Below are 17,010 nucleotides of genomic sequence, written 5' to 3'. Positions count from 1 at the left end.
GGTCAGCCGGACTGCCTGAAAAGGTCACAGAAAAAAAGAGGTCCTTTTAAGTAAGGAGCTGCCCATAGAGCCCAGGAAAGCTCTAATCACAGGTAAAAATCATTTTAGTCGGTTTATTATCTTAAGAAGCACTTGTGATCATTTTTGTGAGTTATTTTTTAAAAAGATTTATTTATTTATTTGAGAGAGACCGAGTGTGAATTGGGGGAGGGGCAGAGAATCTCAAGTAGAATATCTGAGTGCAGAGCTGGACTCGATCCCAGGACCCTGAGATCAGGACCTGAGTTAAAATCACGAGCCAGCCGCTTAACTGACTGAGCCACTCAGGCACCCCTTGTTTTCATGGATTATTGTTTAATGCACCGTATTTTAAAAATCAACCTGTTCTTGATCCTTACAGAATCACCTCTTTGTAGTGTTCTCTCTTATGTGACATTTGTGGGGACAGACATTAGCACCTTGCAAACGCGGTTCTGGACTTTCTTGTCAAAAGTAGAGATTAAGAAACAGACAAATGATAATCACAACAACAGCAAAACAATGAAAAAACCAGCTCACAGCTCCTCATTACACATCCAATATGACCTAAGACAATTTTGCCCAAATTTCATATAGGCTCCCAGCAGTGCAGCTTAGGGCTCATATTACTGGAAGGAAAGAGTCAGCTGGGGCTGCAGGGGAGCTTTGTGTAGCAACTTGAAGGTGCCCTCAAAGATCCAGGTCTTTCCACCTCTGCTGTGCTCTGTTCCTGGCCAGCAGGAGAAACACAGCCACTTCTGGACTCTCTCTCCAAAGAACAAGGGCATTGCTCCTAAATCCCCAGCAAATGCCTCCTAGGATGTCCTTGGCCTCAGGTGGGCCACATATCCACACTGACCCCATCACAGATAAGGAAGATGGGGTTGTCCTTTGAGCAGCTCTGTAGCTGGAGTTGGGTGAGCCTCCCTGAGGCCCATGGGATACACGGGAGGGGGAAGCCGGACAGGCCGTCAGCAATACCAAAGGTGTCTCAGTAGGCCTGGGTGGCAGTCTGAGCACCTTTTGTGTGTGTGTGTCCTAGGCTGAGTTGGTTGGAATTCTGGATGAATTTAGCAGAGTGGTGATGGGTCTTTCCTCCTCCAGACTGTTCCTCAATGGATGTGGAAAGAATGAAAACCACACAAACCAGTTCTCATGGACCTCTATGGGCTGGAAGGAATCAGGGTTGTGTTCTCAAGATTGATCTTTCTTCTGGGGCACCTGGTGGCTCAGTCTGACTCTTGATATTGGCTCAGGTTGTGATCTCAGGGTTGTGGGATCAAGCATCACATTGGGCTCTGTGGTCAATGGGGAGTCTGCTTGGGATTCTCTCTCTCCCTCTCTCTCTGCCTCTCCCCTGCTCACTCTCTCTCTTTAAAATAGTTTTTTTTTTTTTAAAGATTGATCTTTCCCTTTTAAAAAAAAAAAAGCTTTTTTATTTACTTGAGAGAGAGAAAGAGAGAGAGAGAGAAAGCATGATCAGGGGGAGGGGCAGAAGGAGAAGCAGGCTCCCCACTGAGCAGGGAGCCTGATGTGGGGCTTGATTCCAGGACCCCAGGATCATGACCTGTGCCGAAGGCAGGCACTTAACCGACTGAGCCACCCTGGCACCCCTGATCTTTCTTTCTCATTCTGTCCACAGGGGCTCAACGTATTTCAGGTGAGGCTGCCCTGTTCCGTCTATGCACTCAGCCTCTAGTCTGGGCTCGCCTGTCTGTCTGGACTTCATTCTGCAGAACCACCATGCAATGGTACTTTCCATCTGGATCTGTCCATCTCCTTCCACACATGGCATTGCAGCTTGAATTCAATCTTCTTTTCATGTTGTTTTTACCTCATTGAGAATCATGACATTTAAAAAGATGATAAAAAAGAAAGAAATGAAACCCCCGTTGGGACAAACCGGGATGATTGCACTGGCTGCCTCTCAGTGCCATATATTGAAAAGAGACCAATCAAGCCCTTTGGGTGTCTAGACATAGACTGTTTTCTTATTTCATTTTGTAGGCCTCTCCGTGTCTTTGACATCTTCTATGATTTATGGGAAACAGATTTAAAATTAAAGTATCAGTAGCATTACATTCTGCTGTGAGTGACCCAGGCCCAAGATAAGAGAAGCTTGAGCACAATATAAATTTATTTTTTCTCATGTAACAAGGTGAGGATGGGCAGGTCAAAGGCTGGGTGTCAGGGCTCTGCTCTGCCAAGCTCTGAAGGAACCACATTTCTTCGTTTCATTCTGCCACGAGTGGCTTTCACTCCCTGGGTTACCTCATGGTCTAAGACAGTCTCTCCAGCACCAGCCATTACACCTACTGCCCTGCCGGCAGGAAAGAGGAAGAGATAAAGTCAAACGAGGACAAAGGACACACACCAGGTTTCTTCTAAGGAAGGTTCTATTTATACTCCTTCAGTTACAAACCACACTTGCCTGCAACTTTTTTTCTGGTGGGTTTAATATTTTAAAAATCTATTTATGAATACTCTGTAATAACAGTAATCATATTATTAGTAGTCCATACTTAACTAGTGATTACTATGTACCAGATACACCTGTAAGTCCTCAACATATTTAATCCTTATAATGACCCACCGTGGTCAATGAATAATGTCCGCCTAATGCTGTCCATGTTCTAATCCCCGGAACCTGTGAATGTGTTTTTTCATGCGGCAAAAGAAACTTTGCAGACCTGATTAAATTAAGGATTTTGAGATGGGGAGAGGAGCCTGGATTATTACCCAGGTGGGCCCAGTGTAATAGTGAGTGGCCTTTTAAAGGCAGGTGGTCGAGGAAAAGAAAAGATTCCCTGCTGCTTGCTTTCAAGATCGAGGAAGGGACTTGAATTAAGAAATGCAGTTATGTCTCTACAAGCTGGGAAAGGTAAAGAAACAGATTTCCCCTGAGATCCCCTAGAAGGAAAGCAATACTGTAGACTGATTTTAGACTTCTTCCCTTCAGCACTGTAAGATAATAAATGTGTGTTGTTAAGAAGCCTCTGTTTGCGGCAATGTTATAACAGCCCTAGGAAACTAAGACCCCATCCTGTAGATACTATTATTATCCCCATTCACAAAGGAGGAAACTGAAGCACAGAGAGGTTAAGTAACTTGCCCAAGGTCACAGAGCATACTGGTAGGCAGAAAGTCTAAATTTGAACGCAGACAGTCCCACTCGGGAGTCTACCCCTATAACCACCACTCACCTTGTGGAATACATATGCTGCCTGTTTGACATTTGCTTTGAATTATAATTTGGGGTTTGCAATTTGCCTTTTGACAATTTTATTTCCTATTTGGGAAGTTTTCAAACATGTGTGACAGTAAAAAGAATGCTATAATGGGCTTCCATGTACCCAATCGCTTACCAATGGTCAAATTTGTTGCATCGATGAGCACCCCTTCCTGAGGAGCTGGAAGGAGCAGTCAGACCAGAAGGGGCAGGAGCCCTGAGAGTCCTGGGTGGGCTCAGCCTATGGCAGTGAGGGGTCTCGCACCCAGGAACAGCCAGGTGGGGAGTGTGGTGGGGGGTGCGTGAGACCAGCACAGGGCAGGTCCACCAGGGTGAGGGTGAGCCATAGGAGGGGTCTGGAGCTGGGGATATGCTCCTGCCCTCATGCAACTTCATTCCAGTGCAGAGACACAGGCAAATCACCCCTGATGCTTATTATTCTACTTCTCTGTAGTAAAGTCTGCATCTTTATTTAAATGAAGCTCACTTTTTTTGGCTCTTACACCAGGAAAGTCTCACCCCTCAGGGGGACACACTTCAGCATTTATGTGAAAGGGAATTACATCCTGTGTAATTCTAATCTTCTCGGCCACGGTTGTTTTCTTGGGGGTATTTTTAAGCATCAAAAGGAAAACGAAGGAGAAAATCTGAAGAGACCACCCCCCAAGTCTGAAATCCTGTTAAACCTCCAACAAAACCAAATCTACCAGGGCTTGACGAAATAAGCTTGTATGCAGAGAAGGGCACGGTCATGGTGGAGAGACTCTGTGGCCTCCTTCCTAATCCCAGTTTTTTCCACATCTGGTTGGCAGCAGGCAAAGAGGGTTTCCTAGTTTCCCAGTATTCTGGTCGGGCTGGGTGGAATGGAAGACTGTGCTTTGATCATTGGATTTTGTTGTTATTTTAAGGTTCCTTACATAATGAAATTTATTCTTTTCAAAATAGCCTAGATCCTTTTAAAAGGAAGGGGAAGAAATGATTACCTAAGGTATGTAGTAGCGGTGGAAATGGGGCTTGGGAATATTTTGTTTTCTGCTGTTTAAAGTGAACATCCTGGGGCACCTGGGTGGCTCAGTGGTTGAGCATCTATCTGCCTTTGGCTCAGCTTGTGATCCCAGGGTCCTGGGTCCGCTTCTCCCTCTGCCTATATCTCTACCTCTCTGTCTGTGTCTCTCATGAATAAATAAATAAAATCTTAAAAAAAAAATAAGGTGAACATCCTAATTTGGGGCTTGCTATCAGAGGAGAGGGGAGAAGAGGAGAGGGCATAATCTTCCTAAAACCCTCAGGTCTTAATCACTGCAGGACACATACCTAATGCAAAACAGAGCTTTTGTCTGAAGCCCTTTTCTATAGGGCATTGCAACATCCAGAATGTAATTGTTGTGAAAGCCTCAGATATAACCCAAAGATACAAGAACCCTAAAGCTGGAAACAGCCCAGATGTCCCCCAGCAGGTGAATGGATGAACAAACCACATCATGGAACACTACACAGCTGTAAAGGAAGAAACTACTGATATATGTAATAAATGGGATGCATCTCAAAGGCATTATGCTGGCAACAGAGCCAGTCCCCAAATGTTACGTATTTTGTGATGACCCCATGCATCATTCTCAGAAAGACGAAACCATGGTGATAGAAAACACTGAAGAAATCACTGAAGGCATAGTGACCAAAGGTCCTCCCCACTTCCTGCCCTTGACTCTCCCTCGTCCACCTGGTCTGTCTATGCAGTGACAGCTCCCCTCTGATGTAGAGTCCCCAGGCCACCCCACTTCCCGAGCATTATTAAAATGATTAAAACACAAAGTCCAAGCACTATTATTTCTTGCTGAATGTAGAGAGAGTAAACAGTCAGAAAAAAAGAAAAAACACCACCCTGGGATGTTGGATCATATCAGCCCAGCACAGCGAGACAAAGACTGGGCGATCCTTGGGTTGGCATGTGATGTCATTCACTGGGTGCTTGGCACAAGGACGCTTTGAAACAATGACACTACGTGGAGGCTCTCAGTCACCAAGGTCGCAGGGGAGTCAGAGAGAGGATCACATAGCTACGGGCTTAAGTATATCAGCCAATATTTAATGAACCCATTTTTATTAAAGTATTAAAACACAAAACTCAAGGCAGCTGTTATCATTTCTATTCATCCGTATAGAAAACAGGCAGAGAAGAGAGGAAAATGCAATCCCGTGACCCTGGATCACAGGCATGCTCTGAGCACACGCAGGTGTCACCTAATCCTCACAATGGCCCATGGAGAAGGCCGAGGTATGGGTCTCAAAGCACAGGTGAAACCATAGGAGGCTGACTCCAGTTTGAGAAAAGTGTTGGCCTCCAGCCCATTTAGAGCATCACCAGGAAGATCTGTGAGGTTCCTTTGCACAGACTGTGCAGGACTGGATTTCAGCTCTTTGGTTGATGATCACATGCTGGTAGGGACGAGGGTAGCAGGGAATCCTGGTGTCCAGCATTTCAATACTTGTTTATCTGCTCAGATGGGGAGGTGCCGCAATAAACTCACTGAGGTTAAATTCAGGTTCTTAGGAGCTGTGTGACTAGCTCAGAACACTTGAGCCCTCGGACTTTAATGCCCTCATCCTGTACGTGTATGCACCTGTGTGTGCATGCTTCACATGCATGTGGGTGTGTGCACACCAACATATGTATGTGTGTGCACCCACGTGCATGTGCATGAGGCAGTTAGGAGGAGGGGCTCCAGAGTCAGACGGTCCGGACTCGAATCCTGGCTCCACCACTTCTGAACCCATAGCCTTAGGAACACTGCTTACACCTCCTGTGCCTCAGCTTCCTCCTCTGTTGCTCAGTGACAGCCCCCACCTCATAAGGCCAATTTGAGGATTAGGTGAATCAGTCCCTGTGAAGCTCTTGAAAGGGCACCCGGCACAGGGTTGGTGTTTGAAAAATGTTGGTGTGATTACTGCTGTTCATTGTTCACCAGGTCTCTGTTGTGTGCACTCCTGTGCAGGGCCACTGGTGTGGGTGCAAAGTTGTTTATGTAGGAGGTGGTCCCAGGAAGCACACTGGGGGTGGGGGAAGGGGACAGGGGCTGGAACTGAATCCTGAACATTTATGCTCTGATCTCCATGCACCACTGGCTGAGCACATCCCAGGGCCGTCAACTGCCAGCACTTCCAGCCCCAGACCAAGAGAACGTTCTCAGGTGGATGGCCTTGGGATGCCCTCGATGGCAGAACTGTGTTTGTTTCTTTACACCAGTTTCTAGGAAGGAGATTGCTTCGCCTAGAGCAGATATTCCGTAATGTTTGTGGAAGGAGGGACGGGGTGGGGGTGTAAGAAAGATAGGCATCAGGTTTAACCAAATGGACATAAAGCATCATCCGGGGAAGAATCCATTGTCTCTACCAACCTCCTCAGAGCTCAGAAAGCCCTGTCACATACATTGTTCTCATTTAATCATAGAAAGTTCACGTGAAAGACATTTTAGAGGCCTGCTAATCCAACTGCTTAATTTGCTCAAAATGGGAGCCCAGAGAGTTAGATGACTCACCCAAGGTCACCCAGAGAGTTCATTGCAGACCCTCAGTCAGAATTCAGGTCTTCTGATTTCCTAGTAAGAGCCTCTTTCTTTTCTTTTCTTTTCTTTCTTTCTTTCTTTCTTTCTTTCTTTCTTTCTTTCTTTCTTTCTTTCTTTCTTTCTTTCTTTCTTTCTTCCTAAGATTTTATTTATTTACTCATGAGAGACAGACAGAATGAGAGAGAGAGAGGCAGAGGCAGAGTGAGAAGCAGGCTCCATGCAGGGAGCCCGACGTGGGACTCGACCTGGGTCTCCAGGATCACGTTCTGGCCTGAAGGCAGTGCTAAACCACTGAGCCACCCAGGCTGCCCTCAGGCACCTCTTCCACCAAGAATCCTGTCTCCTCCTGCCTCAGGCCAAATTCTCCACTCCACCAAATCTAACTTAGGCATGTGCACAGTCCTCTACCTAGCAAGTCCTAACTTTGGGAACATATATCGTAGAGACAAAAGCCCCCAGGACAAGGATATGTATCCACAGGTATTTATTGCAGTGGTGGCCATAGTGAGTTGACTACAGGTGATCCTAGAATCTGAAGACCACCTGACCAAGGTGTAGCAGATTTACAGTATGGAATGTTAGCTATTTCAGAATTGAGTTGGAACCTACCTTGATATGGTTTTGGTAAAAAAAAAAGTAACTAATAAAGCAAACTGATGAATAGAAAGAGGCCCGCCCGTAGGCAGAGATCTCAATACCCACACAGAAGTCATCGAGGGATTTCTCAACTAAGAGGTTCAGGAGGGAGGTTTTCAGGCCCCTGGGAGCTGGGAATGGAGCTACCAGAGTCTTCAAGGACCAAGAGGGACCCAGTTTGAGGACTCTACTGTGCTTTGCTTGGGCTGTGGGAGAGGCAGGGTAGGCATGAGGCAGTGGGGTCCTTGGGCTGCCTGCTTCCTTCTGGACAGGGTGGACAGCTAGCCGGGAAAGGCCACAGACAAGAGGAACTTCAGGTGTGAATAAGAGAAGGCATTATCCTCTGTGATATGCATGTGCTGACCTGTGGGGCAGTGCTCAGCAACAGGGTGCTGGCACTTAAGAGGTGACTTCGGTGGCACAGTGATGGGATGGATGTTCAGTGGGTGGGAGCTGGGGGTCCCAGATCCCCACAGCACCCAGGACAGTCCGACAGTCCCACATCTCACAGAACTGTTTTGAGTCCTGCATCAGTTTCAAATGTCCCAATGGAGATTCATGTCAGTGAACCTTCTTCACAGTGATCTGAGGCTCAAAGAGAAGATCCATTTTATGTGGAAATCATAGTAGTAATGGTTTTTGCAGTGTTTTCATACTCACTGAGTTTCCTGGGATGTCAACTGCGATGTAAATCAAGGGTAGCTTGTTTTTTGCTTTGTTCGGAAAATCTGCGAGTGCTGGTTCACCTCCTGGAACCTTCAGGTCTTGGGCACCAATGTGTTCAGTGGCATTTGAAAGCCCAACTCAACACCCTTTATACCAGCCTGCAGTTACAGCTTAACCAGTTCAGAGCGTCGTCACTGCCAGACCACTTGCACATTGAGGTATGCATTGTTTTATTGCAAATGACTGTACATACATTATTTGTCTTATATTTCTCTTTATATTGTAGTTAAACCATTAAATTGAATTTTAAAAGATATTTAAGTGACTTATATCATCTGTGAATATTATTTCAAGATACCCAAGTGGAAATTATAAAAAATTTGTTAAAAAAAAGGGGGGGCACCAGGTCTGATAGAGTTGAGAAACACAAGTCTGAACAGAATTAGCGACGTCTCCTCTTTCCCCAGGGAACCTGAAGCCTCATTGAGAGACACTTCTGAGTTTTTTGTTAATTCGAGCCAGATTTTGACCACAAAAGAGGATCTTTTCTCTCCTTCTTAAACATCAAGGCTTCCTTTGCCAAGATCCCCCTTCATGGGTCTGCTGGAGACCAGCATAATTTTGATCCTTACATCTCCCGGCCCGTGTCAATTCTCCTGGAATTATTTCTACCAGCACAAGTGCGGCTGTTTGGCTCCAAGTTCACGGCAGACACAGCTGAAGCTTCTGTCAAATTTAGGTCATTGCCTGGTGGGTAAATAATTTGTCCCTCCGTAGGAGACAGATCGATAATCAACAAACACACATTTAGGGGGAAAAAAGGGGAGAAACGCTTAGTCATGCAAATCAGGGCGAGGAGAGGGTAAAGAAAGGGCCTCATTTGCATGCAGCAGCTCCAGCAGGGTCCTGGCCCACCAGCCCCTGTCTACGGAAACCCTTGGCCCAGAGCTGCAAACACCCGAGCACATTATTGCACGTTAATAAAGGTTTGTCCCGAGTGGAGTAAACAGCAGCGGTTCCCAGGACGCCAAGAAACAGCAAACTCTCCAGAGGTTCACTGGGTCATTAGCTGTGGCACAATACGGGTCAGGCTGGATGTAATGTTGTTCCCTTCAGCGAGGGGCTCCAATAGGGCCACCGGTTCTCACAGTGGGGGACAGTGACTGGGTTGCAAGTTGAGGTCTCCTGGATACCAGGCCCAGGGCCCTCATTAGGATTCATGGCGCCTCTGACATCACTGGTGCTTTTGTGATGCAAACCTCCACGTTGTCTAAGCGCAGGAGGGGCCCCTGGATCTGTGTGTCCCTGTTACTGTGCACGCCCACGAAATGGGACATGCAGATGCGCCCACGCAGGACTAAATGAATAACTGGCTAAAACGCCTTCCATTCCTGTAAGTAGTGGTTAGATGGTTTCCCTGAAGGCGGCTCCTTATGCAGCCGAGTTCTTTAAGTGCACGGATATTTGGGAAATTGTAGGGATGATGTCAAACAAATCTGAGCGTTCTAATTCTGCGTTCTGCATATGTTCTGTCTTTACGTTCTGCTTGGAGAGCGTAAGAACCCAACAGACAGAGGGGGAGGCTCGCGGGCGGACGTCGCGTGGGCAGAGCCAGAAGGAACCGCAGGGAGGGAAGCCCGGTCGGCGTCACCCCCGCGGCGCAGGGAAGCCCGGCACGGGATGCTGCCCGGGTCTGGACGTTTGGAAGCAGGTGTTCCCCGTGACAATCCCGCTTCCTGCTCCTCATTCGGAGGTGCCCCGACCAGATGGCAGAGGCCCGATGAGGGCAGAAGGCAGGGACAGCAGGGCTCGCCTCCCACGCCCCAGCGCCCTCCCCACCCGCCCCGCAGGCCCTTCCTGCCCGGCCGGAGCTCTCTCTGCTCCAGAACATGCCTGAGGACTCGAGATGTTCCCAGCTTCACAGGCCCCGGGGGCACGTGGAGGCCTGTCCACCCCCTCCCTCAGCCCCCTTCCCCTGGACTCACCCACCTGCCTTCTGTGCCACAGATGCGTCACCTTCGTCCCGACCCAGGCCCTCCTCCGGGCTGTCCCCAGCTCCTTGCACAGCTGCCCCTTCTCACCTTCCAGGGCTCTGTCAGTGTCACGTCCGCAGGGGGCCCCCGACTCCCCGGTTTACAGTCATCCCCTCCACCCAGGCCTCTCCCAGCAGGCCTCTGTTTTCCCTTCTGGGTACCACTCACCACCATCAGAAGTGACCCCGAGGGCATGTTTCCTTGGCGTCATCTCCCTCGCCTTCCCTCTTGAGTGTGAGCTCCAAGGCCTCAGGAACCCACCTGTCCTGCTAAGCCCCGTGTGCCCTGCACCTGCTGCAGCACCTCGCCCAGAAGCACTGGCTGGTAGTGACTGGGGGACAGCTCAGCGGCTGAGCGTGGCGTCCGGAGTCCTGGGCTCGGGTCCCACAGGCTGTTTACTGGCCCCCTGACTGTGGGGCAGGGACACCTCCCGTCCGGGTGCAGGCTTCCTCCTCTGAGAAGTGGGCTGATGCCACAACACTTGTCTTGTACGACTGTTGGGAGGTGCAGAGACAGGAGACCTGCTGACCTGAGAGCCGAGGGGATGGGAGTGGCCCTGTCACAGTGGCTGCACACCTGGGCAGAGGTCAGGGCTCAGGCTAAGGCATCCCGGTGTGTGTGTGCAAGTGAGTGTGTGTGCCAGGTGTGTGCATGTCTGTGTGTGTGTGTGCACACTGAACATTAATACCGATGGCTCTCTCCCTATGAACAGCCTTCAATACTACATCCTAGCATCTGCTCTAAATGTTTCATGCTAATTAACTCACCTAATTCTCACAACCATACCTGCCTGTGATTGTTACCATCTCCGTTTTATAGATAAGGAAACTGAGGCACAGAGAGGCTAAGTTATCTTGCTGTGGTCACGCAGCCAGCAACTGAAGGGGAGAGTGTGTCCGAGCGGGGACGGAGTGCTGGCTTCTGCACAGGCATGGGTCCCAGCTGGAAGCAGGCAATGAAGTGGCTTGACCCTCCACGGGGCAACATTTGTCCTAGTTCCCTTGAACTTGGCAAGGCCTAGGTGACTTTGTGGTGAGATAATTTATCTCGCCAAGGGTCTGTACAGAAACATCTAGCTGCCTCCCCATGTCCCTTCTCCCATCTTTTATAGAGACAGAGCCTTCAGATCCTCAATGGGACACAGGGCTGCTAGGATAGAGTGCAGCTTCTCCCCTATTCCTCAGACTGGGGTGGCGTGGGACTAAGTTTTGGCCAACAGGTTGGGAAGAGAACAAGGGAGTCTGACTTCCAGGTTTAAGGTGAGAGTCTTCTCCTTCCTTCTTTCCCCTTTCCCACAGGCTGGAATTTAGACCAGGTGCCTTGGCCACCTGGATGAACACAACACCCCAGGAAGAGTAGGACAAGAAGAGGGGCAAGGCTTGGTCCCCAACTCCTTGGAGTTTCAGGTAGGGGTGGAGGAAGGTGGTGTGGAGGGCGGGCAGGGCTCTGTACCGGGTCGTGTGTTTGGTCTCCACACCTCCTCTGTCCTCAGGAGTGGAGGCGCTCCTCTCTCCTCCCACACGACCTCCCCTGCCGCCCGCCCCAGGGTGACAGCCCCAGGATGGGAGCCTGTCCTCCAACCACCCACTGTCCTGCTCCACAGGAGTGACCAGCCTGCAGCCCGCGGCCTGAGAGACCCAGAAGAGCCCCGGGGGTCCCCTGTCCCTTCCCTGGCTGTGCTCTGAAGTCACACCAGCCACATGTCCCGGGCCCTGTCATGATCCATCGTGGATGGTTACCACCCTGGGCCGTGCAGATGCAGAGCATCTCCATCATCGTAGACGGTTTCCTGGGACGACACTGGCCGCACAGACAAGGTCCTGAATCCAGCAAGTCATCAGGGGGACAGAGGCGCCAGGCAAGGAGGAAATGACACATAGGGAGCTTTGCCCAAAGGTCCCCCCTCCCTCATGCACTTGATCCTTCATTCACTCACCTCCTTCATTTCACGTCTATCGAGCTCCTTCCAGGCCCCGACCGCTGACTGTCCTGGCCTCAGGGAAACAAAAGAGAATGAGGCAGACGCAGGCCCCGACCTCGGGGAGCTCACGGTCTTGTCCAGGGAGGCAAACAAGAGAGAAGGAGGCGAATAAATCAGCAAAACAAGACAATTTCAGAAAACAGCAAATGCCACCAGCAAAGCAGTGTAGGGTGACCTTGTGGGGACTCAGTGCCTGTAGGGTGAAGCCGGGGTTTGGTTTAGGGAAACATATCATCTCCGGGGAACCCAATATCACAGGCCGGGGGTGATGTCAGACCCTCAAATGGGTGAGGAGTGAGATGCTCCAGGGACTACCTCCTGAAAGGCGGGAGGACCTGGGGCCGGGGCACCCCTGAGCTCTGGGCATTAGGACGTGGCCCCAACCCCGGGCCTGGAGGTGCACCGGGGTCCCCGGAAAGTAGAGGGGACATGAAATGCAGCAGTGGCCCAGGCCGCCTGCGGAGCTTATTCCGAGGATGGATCAGAGAGGCTGTCAGGAAGGCCCTGGCTGGCCCTGGCCCCGAGACTGCCCGGTGTGGGAGTCGTTCTAGTGTCCAGCTCTGGAGGCACTGGCGTCCTTCCCCTCGAAGCCTCTGTGCACACACTGTCCCCGGGCCCTCAAGACACGTTGTCCCATCCAGGAGGCAGGGGCCCCCGCTCAGCAGAGGCCCCCAGAGCCTGGCTCCTGGGAGCTCCGGGGATAGGGCTGTGTGGCTGTCACTGCCCCTGTAATTCCGAGGACAAAGCTCGTGGGGACCTGGACGCTGGGAGGCAGGAAGGGGACCCAGGGAGCAGCTGCGACAACAGTCTGACCTCAGCAAGGAGAGCCAGGCAGCTGTTTGCCTTGAAACCCTCGGAAATGAAGGTGCCAGCGATCTGCTCTGCAGCAAGAACTTTCCATCTCTGCATGTGCGAGGCATAATTATGTCATTTGGGTTCTCAAACAGACCAAACTGTGTCCTCCTGGCAGAAAGTGAGCAAAACCAACCCCGGTTACGGTTCCCTGACAGCTCAGTGGATTCAGCCAAAGAAAATGACCCTGTATGGCAGCGGGTGAGGCCCACACAGGAGGATTGTGAGAAATAACTCAGCAGGTGTAAACGTTCCCTGCGTTTCTGGGCAGGCTGGAAGGTTCCAAGGGGCCAGGGAAGTTGCTGCCCCCAACCGAACCCTCTGCTGGATTGTCCTGGTGACGGGACCTGAGACCCGACTCAGGCGGCTCAGGCCGAGGGCATCGATGGGCTCACGCACTGGTGCTTGGTCTTCAGGCAGAGCTGGGTCTGGGTGCTCGGATGCCACGCCCTGGGCTCAGCTGTCTCCCGTGTCCCCGTGGCACTGGGTCCCCTTCAGGCTGCAGTCAGGGCTGCGCAGCTCCAACCACCCACGGTTCCAGCTCCAGCCACGCACTCGCGCAGGTCCAAGTCCAGGGATGGGAGCGCGATGGCACAAGAGCCCCAGAGTCACTGATGAAGCAGCGTAGGTCCCTCCTGTCACTGAGCCGACTGCTGGGCAGTGGTGGCTTGTGTGGCCCCTTCCCCCGCAGGGCCTGGAGTTTGGGGTCAGCTCACCCCCAACACATGGATTGAGGTAGGAAGGTGAGTTCTCAAATGACAGGCAGGTTCTGTTGACACCAGAAGGGGAAGCAGATGTGGGAGGGGGTAGGGGGGTGTTCATCCCAGGAAGGGAGCGTGGAGGGGACACACCACATGGCCAGGGAACCTCGAAGGAATCAGGTGGTTGGTGTGGAAGACGTTCCACAAGCTCTGGATTTATTTCTGAATGCTTCAGCCCACCTGGGAATTTGTAACTGTGAACGTGGTCACCGAATGTGGGGTGACGGCTACCTTCTGTCTCCATCAGAGAGCGAGGGAGTTTGGGGACCCCTGTGAAACCAGGCCCCCGTGAGCGGGTGCAGCACTTTGGTCCCCAGGGGCCAGTTGTGGAAGCTTCTCCCTGCCAGGGCCCTGCTCCCTCAGCCTTGGAAACCAGCTTGGGGAGCCTGACCAGTGGTGGTTGGCCTTACTCCTGAGGGACAGGTCTGGGGCTGGTGGGGGGGCTGCATGATGTCACCAAGGGGCACTCTTGCCATGTGGACCTCCGTCCTCAGCCTGTGCCCTCCCTCGGGGTCTCTTGTGGCTGCAGGTGCCCCTGCTTCTTAGGGAAAAGGGAGGGGAGGAGAGAGGGGAAGGGAAAAGGGGGAGGAAACTGAAAGAGGAAAACTGCTTTCCTAGAACCAACCCCCCTCCACCAGGATAGAGGAGGAAGAGGGAGAGGGGCTGGAGAAGGGAGGAGGGGGAGAAGGGAGAGACTGAAAGGACTGAAAGAGGAGAACAGGGATTTCCTAGAGCCCCCACCCAGGAGGGAGGAGGAGGAGGGGGAGGAGGGAGAGACTGAAGGAGGAGACCAGGGCTTTCCCAGAGCCCCCAGCAGCTGCCTGTTCCCGTCATGGCCCGGCCGGTGTCCCAGGGGCACAGAGGTGGAGGCTGGATAAGGTTTAGGGGACTCGTGCCCATCGGGGCCGGGAGCGAGAAGGAAGGGCAGGCCCAGGGCGGACACCTGGCGTGTGCGTCACCGGCCAGAGAACAGGCTCAGAGACTTGCGTTTGTGCGCAAAGGACACGCGCAGCTGCTTTCGGTCAAAGGCACATAATTCACATCTTCGCAGACACAGACGCAAATTCCTGCTCTTGAGTAATGAAGGCGACCGAACCGCACGCTTCTGCCTGCAAATATTCCACGCGGCCCCGGCCGCCCCGGGAGCCGTCCCGGGGTTCAGCCTCAGCAGAGATGCCCCGAGCCCGGCCGCCCGGGCGCACGCGGGCTGGGCCGTGGCCTCCGCGGAGGGTGGCAGGTGGGGCAGCTCCTCGCTGCCCGGGAGCCCCGCTTCGGCCTGCAGCCCCGGCCTGGACGCGGGCCCGGGGGGAAAGCCCAGCTCTCCACGGAGCCACAGCGGCCCATTATTTCTGCTCGAAAACAGCCCTGGATCCCCGGCAGAGCAGAGAGCAGGGGTGACAGGCCCGGCTGTCGTGCTCAGCTCTGCATGAAATGGCCATCGGCCGCTTGACTTCTGTCACGAGCAGGCCGGTGGCTTCCGGTGGGTGTGAATGGACCCCTGGCCGCGCGCGGGACCTGCCGGAGGCCTCGGGGTCCTGTCTGCCGAAGAAGCGGGAATCCCTACAGTCACGGCTCGTGCCCACGTGAAATGCCCTGTTGTCGCCCGGGAACTTGCAGATGAGCCAAAACGACTGTGCTCACTCCTGGTCTGCGTCTTGCCGGAGCCTGTGATCCGTCCTCAAGTAAGTAGCAACCTCGAAAAAATAAACTGAACACATTTAAACAATTACAGAGATTTTCCGCCAGAAATATAATGGACCGCCCATCCCCCAGACTCCACGGTTAGCAGGATGTGCCCCATTCCCTCCAGCTGCCTCCCCTCTTTCTACCAAAGTATTTCAAAGCCGATCCCAGACGCCACGTGGATTTTTAAGACATAACTGTGCTGTCGCATCACCGATCCCGCGCAGATTGCTCTGTCTCACAGACGTTTTCTCCTCACCGCTTCCCCAGAGTCAGGACTCAAACCAGAGCCCCAGCATTTGGTCAAGTCTCTACAGGCTCTTGGTGGAATGTGATCTGCTCCCTTTTATTTGGTAGCTCATGTCACTGCCTTGTGGGATTCCCAGGATCAGTGGCCCCACGGGGCCCCACGGTCTGGATTCGTTGATCTGGAGCCTCACATTTCGATTCCTCCACCTGGAAGGAGAAGTGGGTGCCCCTGAGCCACCTCGGGAAGGGTCGTGGTGTCCAATAAACCCCGCCTGGGCTGCTGGAACCCAAAGGAGCCAGCTTCCCCAGCTGCTGTAGGACGTGTCTGCCTGTGTTTTAAGGACGTTTCCTGGTTTATTGTTGAACAGCACAGTAGGCGTTTGCTCCCCAGCATCACCACCTCATTTGGTGTCGGCTCTGCTCCTCCATTCTACAGGTGAGGACTGAGGTTCAGGGAAGAGAAATTTGCTCAAGGTCACTTGTCCTGTAGACCTGGGGATCAGCCAGTTCCCCCGTTTCCACGATTGTCCCCCTGTGGGTTCCACCCAGCAATCAGCTCTGCTGCACCTGCTCCATATAAACCCCTCCAGTTGCTTCCCACCATTTTTCTCATGAACCCCAGGGTCTCACCTTGGCCCTGGAGGTCCGTCTCCCACTTCCTGCCTCTCTGCACCCTGCTGTCCCCCACAGCCCCAGTCCTGGGCCTCCTCCCTCTTCTTCGTCCATCTCAGACCTACTTCTGGGCCTTTGCACGTGCTGCGCCCTTTGCCTGGAACGCTCTCCTCACTGCCTCTGCCTTGGCTGGAACTTCTGAGTTCATCTGGGCTCCTAGTCACCCCTCCAGAGAAGCCGTCCCTGGCTTCCCTGTCCAACGTGTCTCATGTGGTCTCTGGGCCCTGCCTTCTTTCAACTCTCGGTGTACTTCTGTAGAGCAGCACATCCTCTTTATCAACCTTGTTTTCTTTGTGGTCACTCACTGTGTCTCCTTTAAAAAACATCACCCTCTGAGGTGAAGGACCAAGTGGGTCCTGCTCAGGGCTATATTTTGGGGCTTGGAGCAGTGCCTGGCACAGTATTTGCTCCAAAAATGGTTAAGTAGGTGATCAAAACAGAGACTGGCCTTAGATACAATATAGTTGCAAATCCCAAAGGTCCTGGACAGGTCCTTGCTCTTCCCTCTATCTCACTGGCCTTTCTCACCCACCTGTCCACCTGACGAGATAGTCTCAGGACTAAGTGAGTCACTGAGGGCCGATCCCTAGTCACAGGTTGCTGAGGCCTGGGTGTTTGTTTCTCCTGCCCCACAGGTCTGTGCTGCTGTCATGTGATATGACCTCTG

General features: G+C 52.1%; 1 long non-coding RNA gene across 2 annotated transcripts; it reads left to right on the top strand.

Annotated features, from left to right (window-relative positions):
- The first annotated feature begins 9,274 nt into the window (after window positions 1–9,274).
- On the top strand, window positions 9,275–13,450 carry LOC144298482 (uncharacterized). Of its 2 annotated transcripts, XR_013365422.1 has the most exons (4): window positions 9,275–9,505; window positions 11,444–11,551; window positions 11,749–12,003; window positions 12,866–13,450. It is a non-coding gene; the product is annotated as an uncharacterized LOC144298482 (long non-coding RNA). The 2 variants fall into 2 exon arrangements; XR_013365421.1 differs by lacking the exon at window positions 12,866–13,450 and having other exon boundaries at window positions 9,280–9,505; window positions 11,749–12,847.
- Window positions 13,451–17,010: the final 3,560 nt, after the last annotated feature.

The sequence above is a fragment of the Canis aureus genome, chromosome 26 (genome assembly GCF_053574225.1).
Source record: "Canis aureus isolate CA01 chromosome 26, VMU_Caureus_v.1.0, whole genome shotgun sequence".
Taxonomy (NCBI): Eukaryota; Metazoa; Chordata; class Mammalia; order Carnivora; family Canidae; genus Canis; species Canis aureus.
Note: the sequence above shows the minus strand (reverse complement) of the source record. Positions and strands in the feature narration are given on the sequence as shown.